This window comes from Canis lupus, chromosome 4 (assembly GCF_011100685.1).
Source record: "Canis lupus familiaris isolate Mischka breed German Shepherd chromosome 4, alternate assembly UU_Cfam_GSD_1.0, whole genome shotgun sequence".
Lineage (NCBI taxonomy): Eukaryota > Metazoa > Chordata > Mammalia > Carnivora > Canidae > Canis > Canis lupus.
The window spans coordinates 9,869,168-9,884,155 of record NC_049225.1 but is presented as its reverse complement, the minus strand read 5'-3'; the positions used below and the strand labels follow the sequence as shown (position 1 = coordinate 9,884,155).

At 42.9% G+C, this 14,988-nt stretch overlaps 1 long non-coding RNA gene across 5 annotated transcripts in view; it reads right to left on the bottom strand.

Moving 5' to 3' along the window:
- The window catches only part of LOC119871447, a 44,782-nt gene that overhangs the window by 21,006 nt on the left and 8,788 nt on the right, over nucleotides 1-14,988 (bottom strand). For 3 of the 5 annotated variants that reach the window (XR_005357807.1, XR_005357805.1, XR_005357806.1), the window contains exon 2: nucleotides 13,704-13,966. The exons of 1 other annotated variant lie outside the window; for it this stretch is intronic. This is a non-coding gene — a long non-coding RNA (uncharacterized LOC119871447). The remainder of the gene's footprint in view (nucleotides 1-13,703; nucleotides 13,967-14,988) is intronic. One more of the 5 variants, XR_005357808.1, reaches the window with a different exon arrangement.

Sequence of the window (14,988 nt, the reverse complement as noted above, 5' to 3'; positions counted from 1 at the left end):
CTAGTGTTAGGCAGAAAGTCCATTTATGTTCATTTTATCATATAGTAGATGCTTTGGCATTTAGCTGAGTTCAGCAAAAATTCCAAGAATTTGGGACAGAAGACACGCCGCACCTCCTCAATGTCTTCCCAGCTTCCTTTTAAATAACCCTCTTAGCCATGCTTACTCTCTTTTATTCTGTTGTTACACACAGAGCTGGTTTGAATCTCAGCTCCAACATCCTGGCTGTTACCACCTCGAGCTTTGGTTTGCTTGTCTGCATTGCTACAGGGAATCCTTACTTAGCTGGTCCTACAGAATGGGCCAGTCAGATCAACCCCACCCTGGAATCCATGGTTCCTTTCTTGGTCCATGGTGGGTATGCCATTATCCCATGTTGCATCATCCACTGCTACCACCAGGACCACACGTGGGCTCCCTGGCCATGTGGTTCTACCTCTGCCAATCTGGACTCACTTCTGGGCTCTGTAGTGGGTGCCCAGCCCACTGCCATTTGCAGGCTAGTCCAGGACCCTGACCCGCCAAGGCTGTGCCTTCACACTGTGCAGCTACCTGACTTATGTCCAGGCACCAGGTCCCACAAGAGCACAGGGACAATGAGATCTTTGTCTTACTTGTGCATACCCAAAGGTATTCTTGAACTGCCAGAGTAACAGTCTCCCTACAGCTAAGAACTCTGACTTCCATTTTTTCACAAACACCATTGTTATGGCGTTAAAGCAGAAGCACTCTGCCTCTGTGATCCTCAAGAAGCACTGACTTGGCTACAAACTGCAAACCAAGGGGCAAAAGCCTTGTCTGAAGAGGGGTATTGAACACCAAACCGTACTGCTTTGCCAAACAGGTATGTGGGCTGAAACGGGGGTGGGCAGGTAGGTATAATTATGTCAGAGGTAACTAAAGCAAACAGACCAAAAATATAAGGAAAGCATATTGGTTAAAAAAATAATAAAACTTCTGAGTTTTCAAAGGGGTCGATTATAATTACTTTTATTTGAACTCAGAAATCTTTCCCAACCACAGCTAAATCTTTTCTTGAACAATCTATGACAGTCCCCTGCTACAGGAAGTTAAAAGGGCAAATTTTTCATGGCCAATTAAAGAGAATCATTGAGATGTCTGCTGTCTAGACTGAACAGCCCTCTAGGGCTGGCCCCCTGGATCAACTTTACCTGTAAGCATCAACCAACCAAGAGCCAAAACTTTTGGTAATGGGACATTTAAAAAATATTTCTTCTCATTCTTTTTCTCTGTTATAATTTACCAAGATTTTAGGAGCAGGAGCCTAATTCCCTTTGGGAAATGTGATGTGGTGGCATTTTGGCCTCTTTTCAAAGGCATGTGCAGTCTGTCCTTATATCCAGGTGTGAGCAGCAATGAGAATCTATAAAAGCCAAACCTGAATCTTAGCAGCACCCCTTCATTGAGGTATACAGACTGTGATGTGAATAAGCAGAGTTTGAACACAATGCCTCCACAAAAGGACCTCTCCTGTCACTCCCCCAGTTCCCATGGGCTTCATAGCCCTGCTCACCATTGGGTAAAATATTTTGATACCAATAACTCTATAAAGCTTGCGGGACTTGAAGCAGAAAACTATGGGGACCCCTCTTAAGAAAAAGAGCAAAAGTTATCTTAGTTTGACACATTTTCCCAAAACCTATGCACACGTGAATACTTTGTGGGGGCCTACCCTTGAGTGTTGGAGGGGGCTGAGGCTCCTGTGCTTTCAGGAGTGCCGGTGGCCAAGTATTCCCAGGCAAATCCTAGGGCCACCTTTACCCCCTTGGGCCTTGGGTTTTCTTCCTTCCCGAGCTGCCTGAGTGTCCTACAACCTTCATTCCTTCTCTAAGCTTTAGTGTCAGATACAAAGATGAGCCCCACTATGTACTCTGGGCCTCAGTTTTCTCTCCTATTAAGTGAGGGCTTAGGATACTATCTTCAGAAAGTGTCTGGAACATACTCTGCTCTCAGTAAATGCTATTCTGTGCCTATTTCTCAGACCTCTTGCCTGAGTTCCTAACCACTCAGTAGCCCGGTTTCTATGTCTGATTCTAGCACAAAATGTTACTATAGCTAAGAATTATAAGAAGAATTGTACCCTTCTCCCTAAGGGGGAAAAAACAGCTACCAAAAGAGACCAGGGACCATCAGGAGCATGAATATTGAGATGTTCCACAGACAACGTTCCCACTGAAGACTTGTCTATCCTAGGAAACAACCAAACCCAACTTCAATTTTAAATATCCAACCAGAGGAGATTGGTGAAATGAAAGTATCATGATTCAATGGAACACACCAAACTCATTTTAAATGATATCAATAGATTTCTATAACATACTGCTAAGTAACTGATACAGGCTGTGGAACTGTATTTACAGTATGACATACTTTCCACACACATACATACATAACCGGAAGTATGTATTACAAATGTTATCGGTGATGATCTCAGGATGGTGAAGGAAGGGCCATTTTCTTGTATCACTTTCCTGCATTTCTTATGTGACTGCTGCCCTGCCGATGCCCAGAGCACACCTTGGACCACTTTTTTCCTGAGCCCACACCTACTTTGAGCTTATAATCAAATTTTCATCATCAAGTAGGTGTGCTATTGCAAGATGCTTCTGGGCTCATACTAGTGAATTTAGAAACAGCACGCACTTTCAGCCAGTTATTGCTGTGACTCTAGAAGAATGATTACTTTCACCATTTTGTGGGTCTGATGATTCTTCAGGAAATTGAGCTGAAAGTTTAATATCAAGTGACTTTGTGAACAGCATTTTTATTTGAAACTTGAGCCTTTGGTTTCCGAGATGTGAAGCACACTGTTCCACTCAGTAGGGAGTTTGCTTGGACCATTAACGACGTCAGTTTGGTTCAAACAGGACCTGATGTGGGGGGTCACATCCACAGGTGATCCCATACATTATTTGTCCCCAGTCACAGCTCTCTGATTTTAAGCAGCTCCACATTGTATGAGGCAGCTTCCTAAGGAAACACTGGTTTCATCTGTGGAATTATATTTCTGAACACCAACCTATATGTAGAGTAGCTGAGAAATACTTGTCAAAAAATACTTAAGAATAGTGATCGAAATGATTTCTAATGTTTATATTCTGTTACTCTGTTTTACTAGTAATATTAAGTTAAAGCTTAGCTTTTGTACTTAATTTCATAGTTTGCAAACTACTTTGTAATCACAGTTTTGTTGATGTATAATTCATATAACCATACAACTCACCCACTTAAAGTACAGTTCAGTAGTTTTCATATATTCTCAGGGTTGTGCAACCATAACCACAACCTAATTTTAGAACATTGTTTTCACCCCCAAAAGAAACTCCATGCCTATTAGCTGCCACTTCCCATTACCCATCCCTAACCTTCATCCCCAGACTTAGGTCACCAGTAGTCTACTTTCTGTCTTTAACAGATTTGCCTTTTATGGATGTTGCATATAAATGATACCATACCATGTTGCATAGGGTCTTTTGTGACAGGCTTTTTTCACATAAGCGCATAATGTTTTCAAGGTTCTCCATGTTATAACGTGTATCAGCTCTCTGCTCCCCCCCTTTTTTAAAGATTTTATTTATTTATTCATGAGAGACAGAGAGAGAGGCAGAGACACAGGCAGAGGTAGAAGAAGGCTCCCTGCAGAGAGCCTGATGTGGGATTTGATCCCAGGACTCTGGATCACAACCTGAGCTAAAGCGGGACAATCAACCCCTGAGCCACCCAGGTGCTCATCTCCACTCCCTTTCATTGCTGAATACTCCACTGAATGAATAGATCACATTTGACTTGTCCACATCAGTTGATAAGCATTTGGGTTTTCTACTTTTTGGCTATTATGAATAATGCTGCTGTGAACATTCATGTACAAGTTTTTTATAGATACATGTTTTCATTTCTCTTGGATATATCCCTAGAAGTGGAATTGCTGGATCATACAGTAACTGTACAGTTTACATTTTGAGGAAAAACAAAAATGTTTTTCCAAGTGGCTGTCCCATTTTACATTCTTACCAGCAATGTACAAGTGTTCCAATTTCTCCACATCCTCACCAACACTTATTATTGCCTTTAAGAACATTATAGCCTTGTTTGGTTTTCCAAATAACAACCAGTTCTTCAGTTTTCTGACATCAACCAGATGCCTTATAATTCCACTCGATTCTGACACTCTCTACCTGGGGTTAGTGTAGACCCCACAGATTCAAGAGCTCAGTCCCACAAAACTGACCCTGGTGCATCCCACCAGATGCAAATAGGGTCCCCAGGCTACCCGAACTTCTGCCCAACTGACTACACATTCAGGGCTTATCATCTTAGGTTCAGTAATGGGCTAGAATGATTCACAAAACTCAGGAAAGCTCTGGAGTTATGATCACATTTTTATTTAAAAAAAAAAAATACAACTGGGTCGCTTGTGGGGCTCAGCGGTTGAGCGTCTGCCTTTGGCTCAGGGACTGATCCCAGATTCCCGGGATCGAATCCTGCATTGGGCTCCTTGCATGGGGCCTGCTTCTCCTCCCTCCACCTGTGTCTCTGCCTCTCTTTCTGTGTCTCTCATGAATAAATAAATAAAATCTTTTAAAAAATTAAATTTAATTTAAAAAATAAAAAAAAAATACAATTTAGGGGCAGCCAAAAATGGAGGAGATGGATAGACAAAAGTATGGAAATAAGATCACAGTGCCTTCATGCTCTCTCCAGGCATGCCATACCCCCAGCATGTCAATGTGTTCACCATCCCAGAAGTTCTCTTAGCTTCTTTGTTTCAGTGCTTATCAAAGTTCCATTGAATACCCACATCTGATTAAATCGTTGGCCATTGGTGATTGAACTCAATCTCCCTTTCCCCTCCCTAGAGGACCAGGATGGATGTTAACAGTTCTAACCCTCTAATCTTGTGGTTGGCTCCTCTGGGAACTAGCCCCCATCCTGAGGCTATCTAGAGGTCCACACAGAGTCAACGGATCAGCAAACACTCAGGTGTGGTCATAAGAAGCTCACTCATCATTTGGGAAATACCAAAGATTTTAGGAACCCTATGTCAAGAACTCAGGATGAAGACCAAATATATATTTTTATCACAGCCATTCTGCTGGGTATAAAGTGCTATCTATTGTGCTTTTTATTTGTATTTCTCTAATGACTAATGATGTTGAGTATTTTTTCATATGCTTATTGGTCATTTGCAAATCTCTTTTTGGAGAACACTCTATTCAGATTCTTTGCCCATTTTTTATTCGGTTATTTGTCTTTTTATTATTGAGTTGTAATAGTTCTTTTTATATTCTGGATATATGTCCCTTATAGACTTGCAAATAATTTCTCCCAGGCTATGTGTCGTCTTTTTACTTTCTTGATGATTGTTTCTTGCAGTACAACGTTTTTAATCTTCATAAAGTCCAACTTATCCCTTGTTCCCTTTTTTGCTTGTGTTCTTGGTGTCATATCTAAGAAACTATTGCCTTACCCAAAGTCACAAAGATTTACTCGTTTGTTTTCATCCAAGAATTTTATGGTTTTAGCTCTTACATTTAGGTCGATAATCCATTTTGAGTTAGTTTCTGTATATTGTGTGAAACGGAAGTACAACTTCTTTCTTTTGCATGTGAATATATAGCTGTCCCTGCATAGTTGAAAAGTTTATTTTTTCACATTGAATGGTCTTGGTACCCTTGCCAAAAATCAATTGACCATAAATGTAAAGGTCTATTTTTTAGACTCACTTCTATTCCATTGATGTATATGATTATGTTCATCCCACAGTCTAGTTATGGTAGTGTTATAGTAAAATTTGAAGTCAGAAAGTTTGAGTTCTTCTACTGTGTTCTTTTTCACTATCATTTTTGGCTATTCTGAATCCCTTGCATTTCCATATACATTTTAGGATCAGTTTGTCATTTTCCACAAAAATCCAGTTGGGATTTTGATAGATTGTTTTGAATCTGGAGATCAATGATTCCAACCCATGACCATGGTGCACCCTTCCATATATTTAGATCATCTCTTCCAATGGCTTGTAGTTTGTAGTGGACAAGTTTTGCTCCTCTTTTTATTAAATTTATTCCTAATTTTTTCTTTTTCATACAATTATAAATGATATTTTGTTTTCTTAATTTTATTTTTGAGTTGCTTGTTACTGGTATATATAGAAATATAATAGATTTTGTGTATTGGCTTGTATCCTGCAACTTTGCAGAACTTGTTTATTAGTTATAATAGTTTTTTAGTGGATTCTTTAGTATTGCAAGTACTTTTTGCACATTATCTCATTTAATCACCAGAAGAGGACTGTGACTGGTGTAGGACAGACATTAGCTTCATAATTTTACAGATGGAGGAACTGAGGCTTGGAGTGGCAAAGAACTTGCCTTAGATCCCATTGTTAATAAATGGCAGAGCTTTGACTGATTCTCAGGAAAGAGTAGGAAGACAAGGCAGATTGTCCAGAGTCAATTTTCTCACCATCCCAAAACTCTAAAAGAAAAGCAAAAAAAGGGATCCCTGGGTGGCACAGCGGTTTGGCGTCTGCCTTTGGCCCAGGGCGTGATCCTGGAGACCCGGGATCGAATCCCACATCAGGCTCCCAGTGCATGGAGCCTGCTTCTCCCTCTGCCTCTGTCTCTGTCTCTCTCTCTCTGTGACTATCATAAATAAATAAAAATTAAAAAAAAAAGCAAAAAACAAAAAACAAAAAAACAAAAAACAAAACCTATAACCTGCAAGAAAAAAAGAGGCTGGGAAAAGATAATAGCTGATAAGAAATGTCAACAAATTTTTTCTGAAGGGAAACTATGGCAGTTACTGCCTAACTAGAATAGAAGGATCCTTAGTGTGAGTGTCTAAGGCAGAGTTTAAGAAGTTAGCACACTTATAAGATCACTTATACATAAAAGAAACAAAATGATCTGCCCAAGTCCTGAAAAAACCTCAGGACTTAGAAAGTACAAAGTCTCCTAGAAAATGGGGGTGAGTTATGGGCTGGGGATTTAATGAAATCTGCACATGTGTAGTTAAATCCCCGCACCTGCTGTCACATCTGAGTCTAGTGTCTCCCCCTCCACCTGGGAACAGATAGTTGGTTTATACTTTGGAAAAGCTGACTAGGGACACCAGAGAGAGTAGGGATTGGCAGGATGATAGGAAGAAAGCAGATAAATGGTGGAACCTCACTCAGGTCATTCTTGAATGCTGGAAGGCAGACTTGCATTCTGCTCCCCCTGCAATCTCTAGATAGGAGAATAGAGGAAAAGACCTCTCTTGAAATAGATTGGTGTTGACACTTGGGGCTCCCTCTGTTGAAAACATAAGCTGTCACCAGCCATTTTGTGGAGAGTGGCCAAGTCCTTCTACACATATACAACTTGTGGTCAGTATTTGAGGGAAGTATTCAATATGAAAGAGAGAGATAAAAAAATAAAGAGGAAAAAGGAGGCCAGAGGAAGCATAGATAATGCAGGAGGCAGAAAACTAAGAAAACAAAAACAAAACCTCTTAATATCTTCAGGGAATATGAGAGACCTCTTGGAAATTAAAACCAGGATATGAAAAATAGAAAAAAAATGTAAAAGCTTCATTAACAGGATTGGAATATAAAGTTGAGAGAAGATTCCAAGGAACTGGAATTGGACAACAAAACAGAACCATGGCCAGTAGAAAAAGAGAGATTTAGAAACACAGTCTAGGTTTCAATGTCTGATGAAGAGACACTATATATAGAGAGATCTGCACAGAAAAATTGGTGAAGAGGAAATTATCAAAGCCACGATATTCAAGACTGAGGGAGAGAAGCATTAAGTTAAAAAGAGACACAGAGTGCCCATAATAATGAATTTCTAAAAAGCATCACATTGGGGCACCTGGGTGGCTCAGTCAGTTGACCATCCAACTCTTCGTTTTGGCTCAGGTCATGATCTCAGGATTGTGGGATAGAGCCCTGTGTCTGGCCTCTGTGTTTAGTAGGAAGTCTGCCTGAGATCTCTTTTTCCCCCTCTCCTTTTTCTCCTTCCCCCCAAAATAAATAAATAAATCTTTTTAAAAAAGTGTCACACCATCATTTAGAATTACCAGGAGTTAGGAGAAAACTTCTAAAAGATTCTAGGTATGATGTATGCATAAGGTGTGTGAGTGAGCATGTGTGTTGATATATAAAGGGTTTTAAATCAGAACAGCATTGAACTTCTTAATAGCAAAACTGAAAGATAGAAGATAATGCTACAATGCCTTTAATATTCTGAGGGACAATGACTTTGAGCCACAATTCTACCCTCAGGCAAACTATTAATCAAGAGCAAGGGTAAGAGAAAGACATTTTCAGAAAATCAAAAACTCAAATATTTTACCTCCAATGTACTTTCCTTAGGAAGATATGCTTCAGCAAAAGAAGGAAATTAATCAAGAAGGAGAAAGATGGCACCTAGATAACAAATGATTCAACACAGGGAATGGCTAAGGGACATCTCGGGGTAATATTCAACCTCCAGACAGGCACAGAGGCTTGGCACTCTGTGGGAGGAATTCTCTGGCAGGAGCCCAAATGGCATCTCTGTATTTGAATATATATAAACAATGCTATTGATTTTTAATTCTTTTGGAGGGTGAGAAGTAACCATTAGAAGATAGAAAATTTGACAAATGAAAAAATAAAGCAATGATTAACTCCTGGAAGAAACAAAGGATCATAGAAGAAAGGAGGTGGGGTCACAATGGACTTTTTGACTCAATAAAGAATCGTATTCACAGTCATAGTATTTGTAAGCACGCTTATTGACTTAAGAATTGTGATATAACTGTTGGGAGATGGGTAGCAGTTGGGGTGGAAGGTGGAGCAGGAGTACTAAATCCTTCTCTCCCTCAGCAGGAAGTCAGCCGTGTCTAAAGTGGATGAATTAGGATTTAGCACTATATGCATGTTATTCAGAAATGAAAAGGTTAAAAATAAGGGGGAAAGCTAGATGATCTGAGAGGGCTTGCCTCAGAGGAGGGTCTGGGGAGATGATGAAGGGTAGGGCACTATTGCTTTTTATAATTAGCCATTTGGTACCATTTGACTTTTAAAACAATGTACATGGGCAGCCCCAGTGGCTCAGTGGTTTAGCACTGCCTTCAGCCCAAGGCCTGATCCTGGAGACCCGGGATCAAGTCCCATGTCAGGCTCCCTGCATGGAGCCTGCTTCTCCCTCTGCCTGTGTCTCTGCCTCTCTCTCTCTCTCTGTGTGTGTGTCTCTTGTGAATAAATAAATAAAAATCTTTTTAAAAATAAAATAAAAAATAAAACAATGTACATATATTAACACTGAAGAGAGAGACTGAGGGGATGAGGATTGGTTTTAGGTCCTCCCACTGTATCACAAGATTAAACCAGTTCCCTCTTTGATGTGCAACTTTCTAAGCTTTCTGTCTCACGGTTTCTAAAGAACTGTGTGCCCTCCTTCATCTGCCACCCCTGCTGCAGGCCACATAGGACTCTTGAAATCTCTATTTTCCTCCCTCAAATCCCTGCAGGGAGCCCAATTCTAGGTTTCATGGTTCCTGTGGCATTCCACTGTAGCATCAAGTCTGATCTGGCCTCAGGCTTTCCCTAGAAGGCATCTGGTTTCCCAATAAGAAGATTTTTCTGGCTCCCCCTTTGGCTACACTTGGAGAATAGACTTGTGGCTAAGAAGTCTAAAATCAACAATTTAAAGTTTCAGTGAGCCTTTGTGTTTCTGCTTAATGTAGCAGTGGAGAGGTGACTGACTGCAAGAAGTTGCTCTGCTGAGCTGAAGAACTAGAAGCCCAGGACTCTGGGACCCCGTGCACTTGAGCTGGCCTGACCCTGGAGGCCACTCAGACTGCCAATGACCCTGGAGGCCACTCAGACTGCTGGCTGGAGGGCCTAGAGGAGGTCTTAATGGCCTATGAAATGTCTGGTTTGTTGCATTTTGGGTAAGTTGGACTGGACTCCGAATCAGCCTGGTGGGTTTGCTAGGATTGGTCCTCTCCATGGTATGAGGACTGAGCTGACCCCCAGTGGTCACAGAGAAAAGCTGCTCTGTATCAGGGCAGAACAACCTTTCCCCCCAACCCCCTCCCAGCCCAGCCACCCTGTTAGTGCTCACATTTGAGGACTGACATCTGGGCATAGCTAGGGTTGCTTTTACTCCCTTTCTTAGTGGTGGCTTCCTTAAGATGGACTGACCTCTTTAGATGGTCACTCATGGTATCTGGGCTTCTTTCTATTGAATGGGACTAATTTAGCTCCCACCTCTTAGACGTTCTGAATAAAGCTTACATGGCCCCTAAGAGGTAGCTTTCTCAATGTGTTTTCTTTTTTTTTTTTTAATGTGTTTTCTTTTTAAATGAAGCACAACTAGACATTTTTTCGAGACCTATGAAACAAAATGGACCTTCCTATTAACCTCCAAGAGCCTCTACCTTGCATTCATCCCCACTCTTCCCTCAAAATGTACCAACCCACATAATAAGAAAAGAAACTCTCTTCCAACTCCAGGCAAAGACCAACTACATAATCATAAAGGGACATTGAATAAAAAATTATCTTATGATATAATCTGGAGGTGCCTTCATATTTGAATTCTATTGTCCTTTTAGAATTTATTCAGTGGCGGAATAAAAACTTGGGCTATCCCATGAATTTTCTGCTAATATGTGAATAAGAAAAAGTCCTCTTGTCACTTTAAGTCACAAACACAGTCCTGGTTCAAAAATTAGAATATTCAGTCCCATGCCATAATAGAAAAACTCCAACTTCAGTCAATTTATTAACCGCTCCATCTGTCCTCCAACAAGGTCCTGCAATGGCCTAGCACTTCAGAGTGAGGAGGAGGTTGTGGCAGCATTCACAGAGGAGAGACAAATGCTCTCTGCTCCCCCAGCCTCTCCAGGGACCCCAGAAGAAATGGGCCTTTGCTCAGGCAGCCCACACAGAGATGGTAGGTGGGAGAGGTGCCTTCTCTTCTCTGCCACTTCCTCCACCATCCCCATAAACTGTTGGCTCCTCCCCTACTCTTCCTCTCCTGACTTACTCCATTTGTCTCTGCTGTCCTCAGTTCCTCACAGCTGCTGACACCAGAGGTGGGGACCAATCCCCACAGAGAGAGTGTAATCTATGTCCTCTGCACCATTTCCCATCCTCCCCCATCACCGAAGAGGGCTCAGCCTTAAATACTTCTCTAGACCAGGCATCTGATACATCCTGTCCCAGGTCTGAATGTTGGCAGCCAGCCACACTCGGGACCAGATGCACAGACTTGGGGCAAAGCCTTCTGGTTCTCTGGCACAGCCCCGACTGGCTGCTGCGTTTTCCACCTCCCTGTGGGCGCTCCTGCCAGCTGAGAAATAGGCACAAGGAGAGCAGCTTCATGGGCACTCTCCAGTGAAGCAGGCTCTGGGGGCTCAGCCTGGGCCCGAGGCCAATAAGGGGTTTCCTGCTGTCTCTGGCCTCCTGTGGAGAAAGAAAAGTGGACACTTGCCCAGCCAGTTGCTGAACTAATCAAGGCTCCTCCCCAAATTGTGGAGCAGGGAGCATGCAGAGAGAGCACTGGGCTTTTGGGCTCTGCCCACCTGAATGGACATCTGACCTTTCTACCTTTCACCATCTACCTTTCTACCATCTACCTTTCACCAGAAGAAACACTCTTTCCACCATGGGAAGGAGCCCATAAGAGAAAACCCTGAGAGGGCTGAGAAATGTTCCTCTGCAGAGGCTCCCTATTCAGCCACTCTCTGGGAAGGTGCTGCTTCCCCTCCCTTTGGGTCAAGGCTGTACTTGGTCTTAGAACCAGGACCTCCTTTCCTTACCATCCTGCAACTGCAGTTCTCCCCCAACTCCAGCCTGTGTGATGGGGTCCAGGCCCTCCTCTGGGGCTTCACCCTCTGGACTGAGCTCCTGCAACTGCGATCCCTGCCTTTCTGCTGCTCAAGTGTCTTTCACTGCCTGGGCCTCCACTTGGGCCTGCCACCCTGACGGGTTGCTTTGGCACTGCCACTTCTGATTTAGACAGACTATGGCATCTCTCAGCCCCTGCAGCGCCTGAGCTGCCTGAGCATCTGCCCTGGAGCAAACATTTTGTGGGTACCAGGCTCCTCTGAGATAACATTTGTCCTGGCTCTTCAGGTGCTGGTTGCCCTTAAATGCCCTGTTTCTGTCCAGCTACCCGTGCCATGAAGGAGTATGGCTAAGCTATGACAGTTCTCTTGCTCTCTTAACCCATTTCTTATTTCTTTGTCTTCTTTCTTTCTTTTTCATCCCATATGTCTTCTGGGATGACCCACAGTCAGGGATGAGAGCCCTCTGGACTAGGAGAGAGGGAGGAAAGGGGAGTAGGACTGTGGAAGAGGAGGCTGATCTGAATCTAGCAGCTATTACTGAGCACCTGCTGTGGGTGAGACACTGCACAAGCCTTTGTGGGAGATGTAAAGGAGATCTTGCTTTAAGGAGACCATAGTCTAAAAGCACTTAGGAGGCACATGATCCCATAAAAATCACTCTCTCTGACACCTGACTCCAGTTCATGGTGTCTATACCTATACTACATTCTAACAGAGTTAACTCATGGTCCTCCTATTTACGAGGGTCCTCTCAGAGTCAGGAATTCCTGAGCATGGGTCTTTGCTCTGCTGCTGCCCATCCTGGCCACAGCAGCTGTGTGGTTCAACCCTACCCCCGTTGCATGCTGAGCCTCCCACTTACTTTTGAAGCCAGTCTGTTTTCTAACATAGGAAGTTGGGGACTCAGGCTGTCTTGGACATCCACTGTGCTTGTTCCCACTTGGCTTTACATATAGGCCAACATTTCCCTCTGAAAGTCCTGCAAAGCTGGAGCACTTGCCTACTGGGCAGCAGCCACGGGGCATCTTACTTGTTGCAGTTTCGAGTTGGAGGGACCAGCAGAGCATTATTTCTTCAGTGACTAAGTAAAAGAGAGGTTATTCCAACCCTTGAAATTTTCCTCACTGGCCCAGCTGCAAGGTTATTTTTTTTTTTAATTTTTATTTATTTATGATAGTCACACAGAGAGAGAGAGAGAAAGGCAGAGACATAGGCAGAGGGAGAAGCAGGCTCCATGCACCGGAAGCCTGACCTGGGATTCGATCCGGGGTCTCCAGGATCGTGCCCTGGGCCAAAGGCAGGCGCTAAACCGCTGCGCCACCCAGGGATCCCAAGGTTATTGACTTCAAGAATGGGATGGTTATTTACTGGGTATGAGTAATAATAAAGGTGGTAATGAGGGTATGTATCCACCCTCTAGGCAGCTCCCCTTGGCAGTCAGAGGGGACTCCAGGAAAATAGGTAGAATGAGATAATGGGAGGAAAGATGCTTTGTAAGCTGTAAATCACTATATATAAAGGATTATTGTAGCAAAGGGCATTCTACATCTTTTCTTGTTTACCTTTTCTCTCTTGGCTTAGGAAAATGAATTTTTATTGTATGAATGATCTAAAAGTTTTTAAGAGAGGGATCCCTGGGTGGCGCAGCGGTTTGGCGCCTGCCTTTGGCCCAGGGCGCGATCCTGGAGACCCGGGATCGAATCCCATGTCGGGCTCCCGGTGCATGGAGCCTGCTTCTCCCTCTGCCTATGTCTCTGCCTCTCTCTCTCTCTCTCTCTCTGTGACTATCCTAAATAAATAAATAAAAATATTTAAAAAAAAATAAAAAGTTTTTAAGAGGGAACAACTCTCACCAGGTGGTTGGCAGGGTAAGAAGTGAAGGCAAGATGTGACACATATCAGGCACTCAATAAAATTGTTGAACGAATAGATGGAGAAAAACAGGTGCTTCTTGAGAGGCACAAACATGGGCCGAAAGCCTTACAACCCCAGGCTTCACCATGCAAATACCTCTCAGCTAAGCAGAAGATGCCATGGAAGCAGCTTCCTGTTCACTGGCCTGGAAACCGGACCTCTTCATGATGCTCAAACTCAAGTTGCGGATAGTGCGCCCAAACTGATTTGGCAAAAAGCAAACCACAAGTACATTAATCAATACAGAAATTTGTCTGAAATTCTAATTTAAACTTAAAAATATAACCAAAAAATCCCAGTTACTATTGCTCATTTGTTTGAACCAGTACCCCTATTTGGTGGTTCTGCTGCTTGCTCCCCCTTTGCCCCTCTTCCCTGGGCTCATGGGCAAGAACTAAGTTTTCCAGTTAAAAGATTTCAATTTAGCTTTCCAAAATCTCATAAAGATAATTGGTTTTAGAAACAGCTCCTAAAAGGGGAGTTTAAAACCTTAAGGTAGCTTACAGCATTATTATCATCAGCTGGCATTTCCTGAGCTCATCACTGTGACACCTTGCCTTAAGTACCTCACATGGATTGTAGCATAAATCTTCCCAATACCTCCAAAGATGTGGGTGCTAGTTCATGTTTTTTCACTGTTTCTTGCTACTTGTAACAATTTCAAAGACAGGAAAACTAAAGCTAATTGCCACACCCAAAGTCCCACATTTCATGAGTGACAGAGTGCACGATGGACTTGGGCTCAGCCTTGGAGCCCAAGGGATTGGCTGTTGCCACCCATGTGGCAGAGGGCTGTACTCAGCACACATCACAGTGACTGTGGGGCATGGTACTGAGCTCTAGGCTACATATGTTCAGGGAATTTAAAACAGTAAAGTGAATTTATAGGAATGGTGAGGGAGAACCAAAGTCAGGGAATACCCAGAAAGTCATCTTGGGATGCTTCACTTGGAGTAGATTTCTCAATAGTGGCATTTTTGACACTTGGGGCTGGACTATTCTTTGTTATGGGGCCTGTCTTATGCATTGTAGGATGTTTAGCAGCATCCCTGGTCTCTACCCACTACATGCAAGCAGCATACTCTCCCCGAGTTGTGATGACAAAAATGATCTTCAGACATGGCAAGCATCCTCTGGGGGGTGCTGAGAATCACTGACTTAAAGAAATGAAGGCTTGGGAGAACAGATTGTCATTGAACATTAAAAAGCTGTCTTCAGGTATGT